The sequence below is a fragment of the Eucalyptus grandis genome, chromosome 2 (genome assembly GCF_016545825.1).
Source record: "Eucalyptus grandis isolate ANBG69807.140 chromosome 2, ASM1654582v1, whole genome shotgun sequence".
NCBI classification, from domain to species: Eukaryota; Viridiplantae; Streptophyta; class Magnoliopsida; order Myrtales; family Myrtaceae; genus Eucalyptus; species Eucalyptus grandis.
Genome location: NC_052613.1, coordinates 26,625,974 through 26,643,220, shown reverse-complemented (window position 1 = coordinate 26,643,220; position 17,247 = coordinate 26,625,974). Strand labels below are relative to the sequence as shown.

Genomic DNA, 17,247 nt, shown 5'->3' with positions numbered 1-17,247 from the left:
ATATATTTTGTATTTTTTAAACAATATAAAAGATCAAATTTATGAAAATATTTTATAAATTATTCATTTCTCATTATAAAAACACATAGTCACAAAACAATGAAATTATATAATAAAATACCTTATATCCCATTGCTCAACATCATGATAGATTTGTTGATTCATCATTTAATAGCTCGGTTTCTTTCACTGAGTATGTACTGCTTTCCAATTGAAATGACCGAAATCTAGTGATGCTTACCAAATGAAACGACTGAAACCCAAATAGAATATTAATTTGTAATTTGCAAATTGTGGAAGTACTTATCATTGAAACATGAGAAATTCATATTCTCATGGTCTAACCTCATGGCAACATTTGCTGATTCATTGTTAGAGCAACGATACAACTTCAACTATTAGAGCAAAATGCCGAGACTGGCTTGATTTAACAAGGTTTAGTACTACTCCAATAAGTGAACCGGCCACGGTAAACAGTTCGGTTAAGAGTGATTTAAAATAAATAGATGAAAGTTATGCTCTCGCAAAATGTATTGCTCTCCTCAATATATACAACAAAATTGATTTTGGAGAACAGCACCACGTTGGTTTCGATAACGTATAATTCTTCCGAGCTGTGCTGTGATATTTCTCGCCAATGACACCTGCAAGGAACACTAATACAAAATTGGAGGAATAAGGAGGGATTGGTGCGCAAAGATTGTAGAATTGGAAAGCGATGGCTCATGATATTCCTCCCGCCATTGAAGAGAGCTGATGGGCTGTTGCCACGTGGCAAAAAAAAAGAAAAAGGATCGACACTATTCTCACAGAAGGTCCTTCCTTGTCGTAATAACATGCATTCGAAGATTGCCATTTTGTAGGAGTTTACCACGAAAAATTGTGAGACTAAATTAAATAGATGAAAGCTTTGTTTCACGAATAATCAATGGTCTGAAAATAATTGTTTATGTCATCTGAAATAATTAATAAATGAAAAAAAATTTCATGAACGACAATAATTTATATTTATACTTTTTGGTAGATAATGAAATTAATTTTCATTTATTCATTTTTTTAAGTGGTATAAACAGTCATCTTTAGGGTTAGGAATTTTTTTAGAAAATCATTCACATTAAATGAATTGAACGTTCTTAAAGTAATGACAAAACATTCAATTTGAACCATAACTATTATGATCGCAAGACCACCATCTTATCAGAAAATGCCATCAGATGATATGATCTAGTCAAAAGTTTATTCTCATGGAAGCAACAAGATAATCAAGGGATGAAAAAAATGACCAAATCGGTATTTTACTTTGAAAACTAGGATAATCAATCATTAATGACCAAAATTGTTTGCTTCTCTCTCTCTCTCTCTCTCTCTCTCTCTCTCTCTCTCTTTAACATTTTCTAGTTCTTTTTTCTTTTCCTCTTATGTGGCACGGCCCTTTCATGTCAATATTCTCTTCACTAGCTAATGGAACATGACATGTTTATATACCAATGCATATACGCACACATGCATAACTATTAATGTTGCGTTTGGCAGTCGGGATAAAATCGGTATTTTACTTTGAAAACTAGGATAATCAATCATTAATGACCAAAATTGTTTGCTTCTCTCTCTCTCTCTCTCTCTCTCTCTCTCTCTTTTTAACGTTTTCTAGTTCTTTTTTCTTTTCCTCTTATGTGGCACGGCCCTTTCATGTCAATATTCTCTTCACTAGCTAATGGAACATGACATGTTTATATACCAATGCATATACGCACACATGCATAACTATTAATGTTGCGTTTGGCAGTCGGGATAAAATTCGGGATAGGATATGATTTATTCTATCCTACGTTTGGTGCTCGCTCAGGACAGCATAAAGTCGGCTATGAGGGGGATGTAGGCAAGATAAAATTATCACATGGGGGAGGTGGGTTAAAGGTGGATAAAATTTCTAATGTCTATAATAGGAAAGTTATTTTTCTCGAATAACAAACTTATTAAATTAACAAAAATGAAATTATATTTCAATATAAATAATATTTTAATTCTAATTTAAGAAATTAAAAAAATAGAAATTTATTTTAATTAATCTTATTTCAATTTATATATTCAACTTTAATTCTATCTTATAATAAAGATTCAATCTATAAATTAAATATTTTAGGTATTTTTGTGTTTTAGGTAGGTTAGTACAGTTTACTATTTGATAAAATTTTATTAAAGAGTGATGAAAGGGGAAAATATAAATAATACATAAAATAATATACAAAAGTGGAAAAATAAAATAAAAATAAATTAAGGAATAGTGTTACGAGAGATTTTCGCCATCTCCGTTTATGAACATTTAGGTTCATTTATAATAATATACTATTTATATCAAAAAAATCATGGTATGAATATATTCGACTTTACTTCTGCGATTCACCAAACAATGGACATAATATAAAAAAATCTAAGGATTTCATATCATATCATATCCAATTTTATCTCAATTAGAAATCCAGACAACCATACGTAGCATTAGGACTATCATCGAGGAAGACGGACTTAGAGAATGAACAACTTTGCATTGTTGCCGATGATGGCAAACTTCATTCCTTTATCAAGGCATTTGAAATCATAAAAAGAGATGCTAACATTAATGGACACGCTTGTATAAAAAAAAAAAAAAAATACGTGATTTTGCCGCTAGAAAAATTAATAATCTGACAAAATAAAAAAAAAGCACAAATGCTATTCTTTTGTTTTCAAATCACTATAAGCTATTAAAATTAATCACCTAGTAATGCTGTTATATAAATAATTACAATCACACAATATCTAAAACAATCGTAGAAAAATAGAGGGTGATTAGCAAAAGTAGCAGACAATAACATAATAACTAAATGACACCATTAAAATAAAATCAAAAAATCAAAAAAGTACTCAACTTATACGGGGTGGGCCCCGCAAGTCCCCATTCCCGCCCCAGTGCCCGCGAGACGATGATCCGGGCAGGGAAAGCAAACCGGGTCTTCATCATCCGTATGCACTAATAGGTAAAATGTCATTTTTACCCCTTCACATTATGTCCATTAATTTTTTTTGTCAAATTTTTTCCATTAAATTCAATAGTAAATAGTTTTCTATACCTCAAACCGTTGATGTATACAAGATCCCATTTCTCTTCCTCATCCAAATAAAATTCACCGAAAAATTCAATACGACAAGTAAGGCAAATCGCTAATTTAATATTAAGTGCGATAGAAATGTCAATCTCGATTAAATCATTTTTCTCACTATCGTGCAAATCCAACACGATCTCAATCAACCCCTCCCCTCTGTCCTCCGAATCCCACCAGAAACCATCATTCTCCAGCGAAGCTCGAGTCCGGGTTTTGTGAGTTAATGTTATTTTGAGGATAAGTAAATGAGTTGATTAGGTAATCAATATACATAAAAACCTGTTGCATTTATAGATTTAAATGAGATGAAGTAGTGCTTGTTTGGGCTTTCCTGGCAGGGACATGTTCTTTAGAGGGACTGATTGTGTTCAAAGGATTTTATTTTATTTTATTTTTAAAAAAATCAATTTAATTCATTTTCAAATTTATGGGATTGCAGGATTATTGAAGAGTACAAAATCAAAGTTAGCATAAAGTTAACCTAAACTTGTTCGTGGACATGAAATATTTCATTTATACATTTTTTTAAAACAATTAATTTTTAGGAAAATATTTTCTAAAATAGGAGTTTTTTTTCGCAAAATAAACAAGCCATAATCTTCAATAAAATTCTGTCAAATTGCAGCAAAAAAGATTACGACTATTGTTTTTCATAAATGATCAAAACAGACCAGTATTTTTGTGCTTATTAGAATAAATTAATCTTATATGTTTGCCTTTTTTTTTTTTTTTTTTCTATTTTCTGGGTAGATAAAGGCAAATTACATAATATTATCTTCTCTCCATCGCCACTAAATGCAACAGTATACTCTCATGTGGTTTTTTTTTTTTTTTTGGGGGGGGTGGATATGGTTTCTTATGGATGTTGTGTATGTCATAATGATAGAGAAATTAATATAGTGATATTGAAACTCAGGGGAGGCGATTGTTCGGTACTTGAAAATGATACATTTAGTTGATTTGTAAAAAGAAAATGTGGCCCAGCCAAAAAGAGAAACTAACTAGAAAACATGTCATAAATTCGGAATATTACGTCATATATTTTTTTTTTAAATGAAGGGGCTGGGGGCGATGGGGACAGAAGGGGAGGGCTCGCGACTGATTGTGATTAAGAAGAACCGTGCATGGTTCCTCCCCCCGGCGCTGTACCGGCGGAAGTCTGCTCGCTACTTCTTCTGTACGTCGTATCTCTCCATCCGTACCCCACCACCAGATCGACGGAGAGGGTCGAGGATGCTGGCAGCTTGTCGTCACCTTGCAACCGGAAGCAACCTGGAAATGATTTCTCCGGATAAAGTATGTGTCGCCTGCATGAGATGATGCCATCGCCTCTTGGGGAAAAGTATCAAAAAAGTCATAAACCTATTATATTGGTACCAATTCAGTCCTAAACTTTTCAATTGAACCAATTCAGTCATAAACCTTTTAATATTGGTACCAATTCAATCCATCCGGCCAATTTTGGCCAGCCGGCGGCCGACGTGGACGTCGGTCGGTGGCCGGACGCCAACATGACAATTTTTATAAATTTTTTTTTCAAACTTTTTATTAATTTATTATTATTATTATTATTATTATTATTATTTTTTATTAATTATTATTATTATTTTTTTTTCTTTTTCCTTTTATTTTTTGTTTTCTTCCGGCAAAGTGGCCGTTGAGACTCACCGGCCATTGGTCGAGGGTCGCGAAGCCCTTGCTGCCGCCGCGCCGAGGGTCGTGGCCCTCGCTCAGCCTCTCCCAGGGCCGCTGGCAAGGCCATGGCGGCCATCGCTAGGGCGGAGGCGAGGGCTACAAAGTCCTCGTCGTCGCGACCCTCGCTCAGCCTTGCCTAGGGCCGCGGGCGAGGTGGCTTAGCCCAGATCTGGCCTCGCCTTGGTCTTGCCGCTGATTCCCCGCTGCCTCCTCCGCTGTTGACCCCGGAGCTTCTTGACCTCATCATCGCCGCCCTCACCTCCACGAAATCCCAATTCGAGGCCCTGGTCCCCCACCTCCCGCGCCTCACACCACCGCTCCTCCGCCCGATCTTCACCTCCGAAACCCTAGCCTACCGCCCCAACACCCTCCTCTCCTTCTTCTGATGGTGCCAGTCCCACAACTCATCCCTCCTCCTCTCCCTCCTCCAGCGACAAGGCCAGGGCGAGGCTGGCCTCGCCCAGATCCGGGTGAAGCCGCCTCGCCAACGACCTTGGGAGGGGTCGAGCGAGGGCTGCGACCCTCACCGACGGCAGGCGAGAGCATAGCGGCCCTTGCCCAGTGGCTGGCAAGCCTCACTGGAGGCTCACCAGCCACCGCCAAGAAGAAAGCAGAAAAGAAAAGGAAAAAGAAAAGAAAAAAGGAAAAAATTAATAAAAAAATCGAAAAAAATAATAAAAAATGCCGCATCAGCATTCGGCCGACGTCCACGTTAGCGCCGGCCGGCCAAAATTGGCAGTATGGACTGAATTAGTATCAATATTAAAAGGTTTAGGACTGAATTGGTCCAATGGAAAAGTTTAGCACTGAATTGGTACCAATGCAATAGATTTATGACTTTTTTAGTACTTTTCCCTCACCTTTGGATATGCCGTGGCTACTGTGCTGCTGATAGAAGCTCCGATCCCGTGAACCTCCCGTGTCATCGTCCCCCAAAATGAGCAGAGCATGATGTGGTGACCCTGTTTTGCTGTATCTGCTGCTTCCTTTTGGACTCGAAAGATCAATTCCGTCGAACGATCTCTCGCTGCTCTTATGGCTTAAGGAATATTTTCTGCTGTCTTTGCTCGTCTCATGGACCGAAGACGTGCTTCCATTAGACAAACTTGCGCTCGTTTTGTGAGAATGATAAATGTTTCCATCATGCAAGAACCAACTCTGCCTCTGTCCATCAACGTAACACTTCCATCCCTCGACATGCTACTCTTGCTGCTCGAACCCGAATAAGATCCCTTATCGTTGCTTCTTCTATCCTCATCATTCCTTCCGAATAGGATTATTTTGAACTTGAGTGAAGACATTAAACAGATTAAGCGAAGTGTCATTAACTTGTTTTTTAGGAAATGCCATCGCAAGTCAAATGATATATTGCATTGAGATGCATATAATCTCTTGCTAGAGCTAAAGAGGTGGTTTAGTGAGCTGAAATAATATAAACTTTTTGCATTTTTTCCTAGAGGTGGCAAAATGGGTCATAAATCCATATTATGACCTATTTTTAGTTAAATAAGCCATATATGAGTCAAGTGAAAGTTAACTATGAATCTGAAATGGGTCTGAGAAAGTAAAACACAAAAAGAAATAAGTCTAAATGGGTTATTAGGAAACCAACTTTAAAGTTTAAACCCATGCCCTTTTTTAACTTTATAAAAATATTTTTTAATAAAAATCGAAATTATGATTATATTTCATTTTTCAATTTTTTTTTTTTTTTTTCTTTCTTTTTCTTCCTTCCTTAGTCGGCGGCCGGCAGGGCAACAGCCGGCTGCCGATCGATGAGGCCAAGCGAGGCTCGAGCTCGCCGGCGGAGTCACCGACGACTAGCGAGGTTTGAGCCTCACCGGATTTGGTGAGACTCAAGCTCGCCGACATTAGGTGGGGCCTCAGATTCGCTAGATCAGTGAGATCAAGCCTCGCCTGATGCCGGCGAGCTCGAGTCTTGCCAGATCTGGCGAGGCTCGGCCTCGCTGACAACTGGTGAGGCTCGAGCTCGCCAGCGTCGGCGGGGCCTCGGCCTCGCCGGATCGGCGAGATCGAGCCTCGCCCGATGCCGCCGAGCTCAAGTCTCACGGGCGTCGAGCAAGGCCTTGGCCTCGCCGAATCGGCGAGATCGAGCCCCACCCGATGCCGGTGAGCTTGATCTTGCCTGTCGCCGGTCGTCGGCCGTCGTTGTGGCCAGTGGCCGGCCAAAGAAGAAGAAAAAAGAAAAGAGAAAAGAGAAAAAGAAAAAGAAAATAATTATTAACAATTAAAAATAATTAAAAATTATATTTAAAAATTTTAAAAATTTGAATTTTTTAAAAATATTTTAAAATGAATTATAAAAAATTTCCATTAAATTTGTATTGCATAAAAATGTTTTAACAATACTTTTTTTTTTATAAAAAAAATCATAAAAATGAGTTTTTTTAGGTTTAGTTAAAAAATTTCATGTTACAATTTTTAGTAGTTATTTAATGGTATGTTCACTTCAAATGAGAGAAGCATGTGCATAATCTAATTTTTTTATAAATATTTCAATTTATAGGTTTTTTTTTTTTTTTTTTTTTTAACTTTGTTTATTTTATTTACTATTTTTAATTTAATTTGAAGTTTTAATCAAATTAACATATAGTAGAAGTGAGTTTTCCTAGAATATTAATAGGTTTTAGCAATACGGGTTGAGTCGGGTATGGGTCGGGTACGGGTTGAGTTGGGTTTACACTATAAGAATATAGGTCAAAACGGATTAAATGGGTCAAATATGAGTTATTTAATGGTATGTTCACTTCAAATGAGAGAAGCATGTGCATAATCTAATTTTTTTATAAATATTTCAATTTATAGGTTTTTTTTTTTTTAACTTTGTTTATTTTATTTACTATTTTTAATTTAATTTGAAGTTTTAATCAAATTAACATATAGTAGAAGTGAGTTTTCCTAGAATATTAATAGGTTTTAGCAATACGGGTTGAGTCGGGTATGGGTCGGGTACGGGTTGAGTTGGGTTTACACTATAAGAATATAGGTCAAAACGGATTAAATGGGTCAAATATGGGTTGACCCATTTTCGACCCGACCTAATCCATCCATTTGCCCCCTAATTTTTCCAAACGTGAAGTTGGTCCTAGCCCACAATTTGTTTGCTTTAACTTATGAACAGAATTTGTTGAAACAAAGTAATGGAGCAGTAGTAATAACTATGTAAGTTTAACACCAGTATCACGAGCATTTCCTTGACTTAGTTCTGGCAAGTGCCAAATTATACACCGGCGACAAGGACAAAAGGAAGAATGTCGTCCCGTGGAGGCAGGGAGCCATTTTGATGGGAAGGATAATAGGTCAAGACCAGATACCCATTAGGAGAGACATTGGAGTGCAAGGCAAAGCAGTGTGCTAAGCCCAACGTATCATTCAGAGATGAATGTGCGGTTTCACAAACCTCGACCTTTTCCAAGATAAAGAAGAGGGAGAGCGAGTCAATGCCTCTCTGTCACCTGCTCATTCCCCGGAGAGTTCCTCTGTATACTCAACCAGATCCACCTTTGCCCAACAAGCACTCTTGTTGGATATTCTTTGTGGCTGAGGCTAACTTGCGGAAAGCGAAATTCTGGGCCGTAATATTTCCATGCTCGCCTTCCTTCTTCCTTGATTTGGCTTCGCCTCTGGGCATTGGCTTCTCGATTCCAGAAACTAATACCACAAGGAAAAGGAGGAAATTATAGTTTTTTAAACAGTACGTCAAAGACATTGTTGCATGGTCTTCACTTTATCGGCAAAGTTTAGTTAATGTAAATCAATGCATCAAACCGGGAATTGGTCCTTTATAAGAAGAGCAACTGAAAGATCATAATAAGAATAAGGAGAGCATAGGGGAAAGTAGTACTTTCAAGCTCAACTTGAGTACTAGTTCTCGAGAATCTTGGCCATGGTCTGCACTCCAGAGAAGAAGCAAGCCATCACTGGCAACGGACACCAGAGAAGTGCCTACAATATATACATGAAGTAATCATTAGAAAGCATACGAGTTGGACGACGAAGAAACCATGTGCAAGCTACTGTGGATCAATTTGTTTGACTGCACCAGCTATAAAAGGTAAGATAAACAAACTTGACAACTAGAACCAGTTGCGCTAAAACAATGTCAGAAACTAATCCTCCAGAGCACACGTTAAGATAGATAAAGCAAGTTTTCATCAGGAGAACTGTTGGAAGTTAGTGGAAATTTTTAAGAATGCAGGAGAACCAACAACCTAAGAGTAAGACAAGATTTGCAAATAGATCAACAACTCAATGGATTAAGATGACTATAGGATAACAAATATAACACGAGGATATGTGTTTACTACAACAGTAAAATTAGATTTTGTAACTGAACCTTGCTGTCCAATAAAATTCTTGCCCATGCTACGTCAAGAGAAAAAGCAACAGAGGTACCAGTACATATCAACATTAAAAAGACGAAGCAACAGCCACCAGGCAGTAAATCCATTAGTGAGAAAAGATAGAAAGACACCAGAAGAGATAATTGAGTAACTTGAGTTGTAAATGCAGATTGCATTGACCTATACAAACATTAATTCTTGCCCTCTAAAAATTAGAAGATAAGAAATTGACTAGAGCCTAAAAGGTATAATCATATGAAATATATCACCGCAAACAAATTTTGATTGACATCAATGCAAGATGTTATACAAGACTTCCATAAGGAAATTTAACAGAGCAAGTTGCTGCAACTAACAGCTCAACACATACAATTATCTGAGTTGGACTGTCATTGAAAATACAAAACGGCTACATCTAAAGTACAAGCGACATCAAGCTAACCAAAACTGGATTCTAAGTCCAGACGCCTAGAGGATTCGATCTAGCTATGAAGCGCAAACGCCCATTGAAAAATGGGCCTTGCTGCAGTTTCTTCCTGCAGTTTCTTCTTAGTCTTTGCCTTTTTCACGCAGTGGGTGGGCCTAGCCGATTTTACGGCGCTTATCTTCATCTTTTTCAACAGTGAAAACAGTAAATGAATGTTGACATTCACGGAGAAGAGGAAAAAGAAGATGCAAAAGAACCCAAATTCACCATCTGAATAACAAGATGGAAACTTCATTGAACCTAAAAATTGAACATCAAAAACCCTTTTGACCAAAAAAAAAAAAAGAAAAAGAAATCCCTAATTTCCTATTTTCTGTTACGTTCCACGTATCTCCTCAGAGGATCTCCGAGACAGAGGCTGTACAATTGCTGTTTTGCAAGAGAAAAAGAGTGCTCGTATTCTCTCTCACACTAGCACTTCCAGATCTTCAAGGCCCACGAAGTTGTCTGGATTGTATCCACAGCGGACGGCCCAGTCCTCTAGCGAAGTCAAGGAACCTTCTACCAAATCATCGGGTGGGCGGAATTATACTGTGACGGTCTATATAGGTCCCTGTTACTGCACAGTTGACTAAGGGAGTGTGAGCTAATCTTTCATACATAGAGACACTATGGTTTGGCTCCTTTCCTCCCCGAATAGCCTCAGTTGGTTTAACTTTAGACTCTACGAGAACCCAACAAAAAGGAAAAATCATAAATGCGGAAGTTACACTGCAGGCATTCCACGCATTGTGCTCTGCAAATGAAAAGTACTAACGCCTGAAAGATCCGATCTAGCTATGGAAACTCGACAACGAATTGAAGCAAGAACGAGAGATCACAGAGCAAAATCGAGAGGCCGCCGGATCTGGTGCCGATTGTGATCGCTTCGTCGTTGAATTGGAATGCTTATGCTCGCGATTTGCGAAGCAGCGACCTTCTGCATTGCATCAAATCACTGCGAATTCCAAAGGCGTCTTCCCCGTCGCTGCAGGCTGCAGCATCTTTAATCTGCAACTTTAAGCTTTGAATGGGCCCATTGGCGAATGGGCCTACGAGTTTCTCAGTTTGGGCTTTTCCCATGGGTTGGGCCTAACCGAATTTTTTTTCTTTTTTTCACGGCGCTTTATCATCTTCCTCTTTCGAAACAATTGCAGAAACAGTGTACAGCAATAGCGATTCACAATAACAAAGAGTGTCAAATGAGCACATTAGCGACACTCTTATGATAGCATATTCATTAACAGAAATACTATCCCCCAAAACATTTAATGAACATGTCGAAAGGATGAGCATTATTAGATGTCATTAATAATTTTATTATGGTTACATTAAGTTTATGTACTTGATACTCTAAGCTCATTTATGTGTTTATCATATTTCATGTTTTCTATTTAGTATACACTATAGAAATAGATGAAGGGTATTTTTGTCCATTTCTTTTAAAAAATTTCAATTGTCTTGTTTTTTTTTTTTTTTTTTTTTTGGTTGATGGTTGCACTATTCATCATCTTCTTCATTCCTTGTTCGTCTTCTTCTCAAGACCATTGAACTTGGGAAGGGCCGGTGAGCGCTAGCCGTTGGTGATGACCGACGAGGGCTGGACACCCATCGTCGGTAGTGGGCGAGGGCCACCAAGCCCTTGCCGACCGCGAGTGAAGGCTTGCAGGCTGACCCTTGCCAGATCTGGCGAGGGTGGCCTCGGCGGCGGTAGGACCAGCGCATAGTTCTCAATTCCGCTAAGCATTGGGGCACCAACAACACGGACCAGCTTCACATTCAAAACAGTACTGCTCAAATTCTTCACAGTGTAATGCCAATCGAAAGCCGCGAATTGCCCAACCTCCTTATAGATATCGATCCTGGTTGCGTTCGCTCTGTTCACCAGGACATCGAACACCCTCTGGCCCGCCTTGTTCACCCGTGGATCGATCTCCGTGAAGTAGATCCACAACAGGAAATCCAGCTTGGCGTCCACCTCCAATTCATTCTTCAGGGCCCCCATTTGACCGGCCGTCACCACGATTTAGTACAATTTCATGGGGAAATAATTGGGTTGTTGATTGGTCCCTGCGATGCTGCTCGCGGTCGAGATGGCATCGATGATTTTACGCATGGCAGCGGTTCGAGCGTTGTAATCCGACTGCTAGGACCGGCCGAAGTAGTCGGCGTCGTCGCTAAAACCCGGCCCCCACTGACCGGTGCCGCAATCCAGTCTCCCGTAGTTGACCAGGATGAAATCGTTGCCCACGGACACGGATAAGACAGCGGATCGACCTAGATGAGCAATAGGGATCCGACCATGGGGGGTAGCAATCTTGTAGAAAGCAGACATCGGCCTTGCCATCGTGGACGAAGGCGAAGAGGTCGGAGTAGGCACTAGCGGCGCGGCGAGGTCGGGGAGGGCCGGGGGAGTGCCGGCTAAAGACGAGGGTGCCATCGACGGAGGCGTTGAAGCTCGGGGGGTGGGACTTGCCGTCGTAGTTGTCGTAGACGGTGAAGGTGTGGAGGTAGTAGCGGCCGAAGGGGAGGCCGGAGAGGACGTAGCAATTCTTCTTGCCAAAGGAGAGGGGGAAGTAGCAGAGCGTCTTCTCCTTGGGCTGGTGGAAGCAGAGGGGCTCCAAGACGGCGGCGGCGGCGCTGCCGGTGAAGTAGCGGTCGGGGAGCCACATGGTATTGAAGGAGTCGGCGGCGGGGGCGTGGCCGCCGTAGTCGATGTGGCACGAGACGTTGTTGTACGAATGTGGAGCAGAAGCGGCGAGTAGAGGGAGGAGGAGGAAGAAGAGAGAGAACATGCTGGCTCCCTCTTCGCTGCTTCCTTTCTCTCTCTAACTCTCTCTCTCTCTTTCTCTCTCTATGACTGGCTTTGCTTGGGGATTGCGAGAGAGATGAACAATGCAACCACTAACCACCCACGAGGGTGGCTCCGCTGGTAGGCTCCAGGACTTCCACGCTGGAGGCCGGAGTTCGAAGCTCCTGCGACGCAAGTTGCAGGGAGGCAGGTGGAGACACTTGGCGACTTACCCGGGGTGCGTGGGTGGTGGTTTCCTACTTGCCTCCCCAGGGGTTTACTCCCAGCTGTCGGCTATACAGGGTTTCCCTAGGTCACAAAAAAAAAAAAAAGATAGCCGAAATTTTTTAAAAGAAATGGACAAAAATACCTCTGATCAAGCCATCGGAAATGCATCTATTTACCTGCCGACGAGTGAGGTCATTCTTTGAGATTAAATAATCACTTTGGGTCCTTATTTGATATAGACTTTAACTCCAGATCCTCTTTTGAAAAAAAAAGAATGCACTTTGGGTCCTTATTTGGAATTTTCCCAATATTTTTTTAATCTTTTTTAAGAACTTTATTCGGTCTAGTTTAGGAAAATTATAAACTCAGCGAGGCTGAGATAAGTAAAAAAGGCGGCCTAATCGAATTGAGTTATTCAAAGCGAAATAAAAATATCAAACCCAATTTTCTCTCTCCCTCTTTAGAAACGGATCTTATAAATTCTTGAAATAAATAATTTTTAAGAATTCATAAGATTCATATAACCTATCTATTTTAGAATAATAAAACTCAAATAAACCTCCTTTTCTTAAGAGAGAGAATAAAAATAAGCTGAGCCCTTTTTCTCAGTTTTAAAAATACAATTAGCGAATTTCAAATTATCATTCAACTGGAATTTATCCGAAGGATGAATCCATTCTGCAGATACGTGAGCTACGCTCCCACTCTCGATCGATTCCAAAATTTGCACAAATTTGAAAGGCTCTTCTTTGCAAATAAAACACAGACGCACGTAAATTCATCGCCCATCGACACACTCCGTCGTTGAAGAGCGAGCTAGCTGCGAGCCTGTTCCAATTGAGGGAGAAGATATGATTGGAAAACAGAAGATTGGAAACGAGAATATTGTGTTTAGGGTTTTGAATTTAAGTTGATTGTGATCTTCCAGGCATCTATGTGATTGAGTTAGATAGTTTGTAAGAACATGGAGAAGATGTTGGCCACGAAGGCAACTTCAGGTAAACCCAGTACAAACCTATTCCTTGAATTTAATAATAATAAAAGGTAAAAAAGTCATAAATTTCATTAAAAATTTCAAAAATCATAAAAATAATAAAAACTTAGAAAATCCTTAAAAAATAATAAATTATTTAAATTCGAAAAAAAATCATAAAGATCATTAACAGGTTCAGAAAATTGAAAAATATTTAAAAATTCCAAAAATTTATAAAAAAATAATTTAAAAATAAAATTCCAAAAAATAATTTAAAATCCAAAAATCCAAAAAATCATTAAGAAATTTAAAAAAATCCCGGAAATTCATAAAAAAAATATATATATATATATATATAATTCAGAGAAATCATTAAAAAAATCAGAAAATTCTGACAAAACAAAAAAACAGAAGATTTGGAAAATTCCTATAAATTAAAACCTAAAATTGGACAAGCCTAAACAATAGGGTTCCTTGTTTTGGATTGTCTTTTTCTTTTTAAGTACAATATTATGATACTTGTGTGTTTTTCTTTGTGATTATACTTGGTTGTGCATTTCAATGTTTTGGATGTTATTTTCTTTGTTTTAGAATGGTTAGGACGAAACATAAAATTCTTCAATAGGTAGCTATGACATTAGCATTTAATCGAGTTTCATAGTGAAGGGGCATTAGACTTAAGACGTAATCAAGTCCTCGAGTCTACAGTCTCTAGTTGTGCAAATAGTAATATATCCTTCCGTATTTACTTGGTTTCTAGCAAATTAAAAAAGGCTAATGACGGCTCCTTAGTTGGAATTCATGTAGGGTTAATTGTTTAAAATTTGAAAGCTCAATGTCGCGTGAGGTATGAGTTGGGAGAGCCCAGGTCAATGAAAATTTATTGCCTTGAAGTTGGCAATACCCTTAAACCTAATTTCCCTCCCTATTGAAGGGGTTCAGTCGCAACAACGATCACCTAGTGATTGAGCCAAATAGTTCACAAGAACATGAAGGAGAAGATGTTGGCAATGAAGGCAATTCCAGAGTGATAGGAAAACGTTTAGGGTTTTGATTATGAGTTGATTGTGATTTTCCGATCACCTAAGGGATTGAGCTAGATAGTTCGTAAGAACACGAGGGAGAAGATGTTGGCGACGAAGATAATTCCGAAGCAATAAGAAAACCTAAGTAAAAGCGGAAACGAGAATATTTCGTATTGGCTATGAAAATGTACAATTTTATGTCATAACTATTTTATTTAATTACAATAATGTGTAAATACTTAATTCTATGCATGGTCAGAATCACGTTGCATATTAGCCAAAGTTTAGGAACAATTTGTGTAATTATTCTGTCCATTAAAATTACCGATATATACAAGTGGTACACAAAAAGCTTGATATTTGTCTACTTGAGATCAAATAAATCTATAACCGAACTTCAGCCAAGTTTCAAATATTATGATGTAGCTTGCCAATTGTCATAGGTGGGACTTGACAATAGTAAAATGAATTTGAGAGATATTTTATCGATCAATTCTAAAGCTTGAATAGCAGTTTTCTCGTCCTTTCATAACGTGCAAAAATCATGTATCTGTTTTGCACTGCGTATAGTCTCTATAAAACAAGGGAAAAAGAAGAAATCGTATATTATAATGGGCACATTTAACATCGACTCCGACATCCCCGTTACTCTTCATGCATTTTAGGGTTCTTCACAAGGCTATAGCTCGTCGACAGCTTTACGTCTTGCAAGCATTATTTGTAATAGGGGCTCTGATTTTTGCCGCCGCAACATGAGAGCGCAATTAGGGTTTTTGACGGGTTTCTTAAAAAAATGATTAATCTTACTTCTCGATGCAATGATCTAATTAAGAAATTACAATGCAATTTGTTCTTTTTCTTGTGTGTTGGTGATTATTGCCACTTTCTCCAAATAATATTTCACTTCATAACGAAATTTGTTCTCTCAAGCACATTCTTGGAGACTTTAATAATTGACATAACCATTCTAACTCTTGGGAAAAGTACAAAAAGAGTCTTTAAATTTATTGCGTTAATATCAATATAGTATTAAACCTTTCCGTTGAATCAATTTAGTGCTAAACCTTTTAGGTCGGTATTAATTTCGTTCATTCAGCCACTTTAGGACGGAAATTATTAATGTAGATACTGGGTATCTTAATTGACATGATCGGCACTGACATGGACATTTTAATAATTTTTAAATATATTTTTAATTTTTATTAATTTTTTCTTTTCTTTTCTTTTTTTTTCCTTTCCTTGCTCTTTTTCCTTTTTTTTTTCTTATTTCCCTTTGCCAATCGTATGCAAAGATTATTTTGTTTTCAAATCATTATAAGCTTTAAAAACTAATCACCTTGTAATACTTTTATAGAAATAATTACAATTACACAATATTTAGAAAACTGTAGAGAAATAAAGGGTGATCAGCTAAATTAGTAGGCAATAAAATAACAAATAACAAGTAATTGACACCATTAAAATAAGATATAAAATATAAAAAAATACCTGTCCGGGGTGGGCCCGTGTGACGATCCGGGCAGGGAAAGCGAACCGGGCGCTCATTATCCATGTCCACTAATACGGAGAAAGTCATTTTTGCCCCTTTCACATTTATGGCCATTAAATTGAATAGTAATTAATTCCACGTCAAATCAATTGCAGACCTATGGATCAAGCGGCTTTTGTACTTCGAACCGTTAATGTATGCAAGACCCTATTTCCTTCTTCATCCCCAACAAAAATATATAAATAAGAAAAAATAAATAATCACCTTCAAATTCAATGTGATAGATAAGGCAAATCACTAATTTAATTTTTGCCACTATTCGAATCCAAAACGATCCCCCTAGAATGGAGGAATTTTTCTAGTTGAGCTAGCTTACCGGAGACTTCACTTTACTCGGTTAAATAGACAATCAAAAGGCAACTTTATTAGGATGAAGAGTATTGAGACAAGGCGCAGCCTGCGAAAATCGAGGTCCCAATCCTCATGGGATATGCATTGGATACAGTAAAAGTTGTTTGCTGAAGATCATAAATGCAAAGATATTATAACTATGGATAAGGGCGCAACAGATAGGCATGTGCTATGGATGACATCAGCAAGTAACATATCAAAGGAAAGATCATATGCCAGAGGTATGTACATTGATGATTATTTCATGGAAAAGAAACATCAAATAAGGATAACGTGCAGCCTAGAGCATTACGTAAAGTGCTTCCACAGTCTAGAAATGAAGCTATGAAGCTTTAATTTTATTTATTTATTTATCACAATTAGCCTCAAAGAGCTTGTCTTTCTGGACATGATCATTAAAAGAGCTTGCGTCATTGATTCACATGTGGTTTCAAGCTCGGAGATTAATTGGCATAGCTTGAACAAAACCTGTGATGAGATGTTAGTGTTGCCACGATATACGTCAAAAAGCTTATAGGATTGCGCCAACTCCTTCTCCTTGAGGGATAATGCCTCCTCTTGCTCCTCGATGGCCTTAATGGACTTCACATTTGCCTTATAAGCTTCTAAGGCAGAGTCGAAGGAAATGAAAAATTCATTAATGGCAAATTTCAAGGCATGAC

General features: G+C 38.3%; 1 pseudogene; it reads right to left on the bottom strand.

Moving 5' to 3' along the window:
• Positions 1-11,241: 11,241 nt before the first annotated feature.
• On the bottom strand, positions 11,242-12,463 carry LOC120290592 (annotated as a pseudogene).
• Between the last annotated feature and the right edge of the window lie 4,784 nt (positions 12,464-17,247).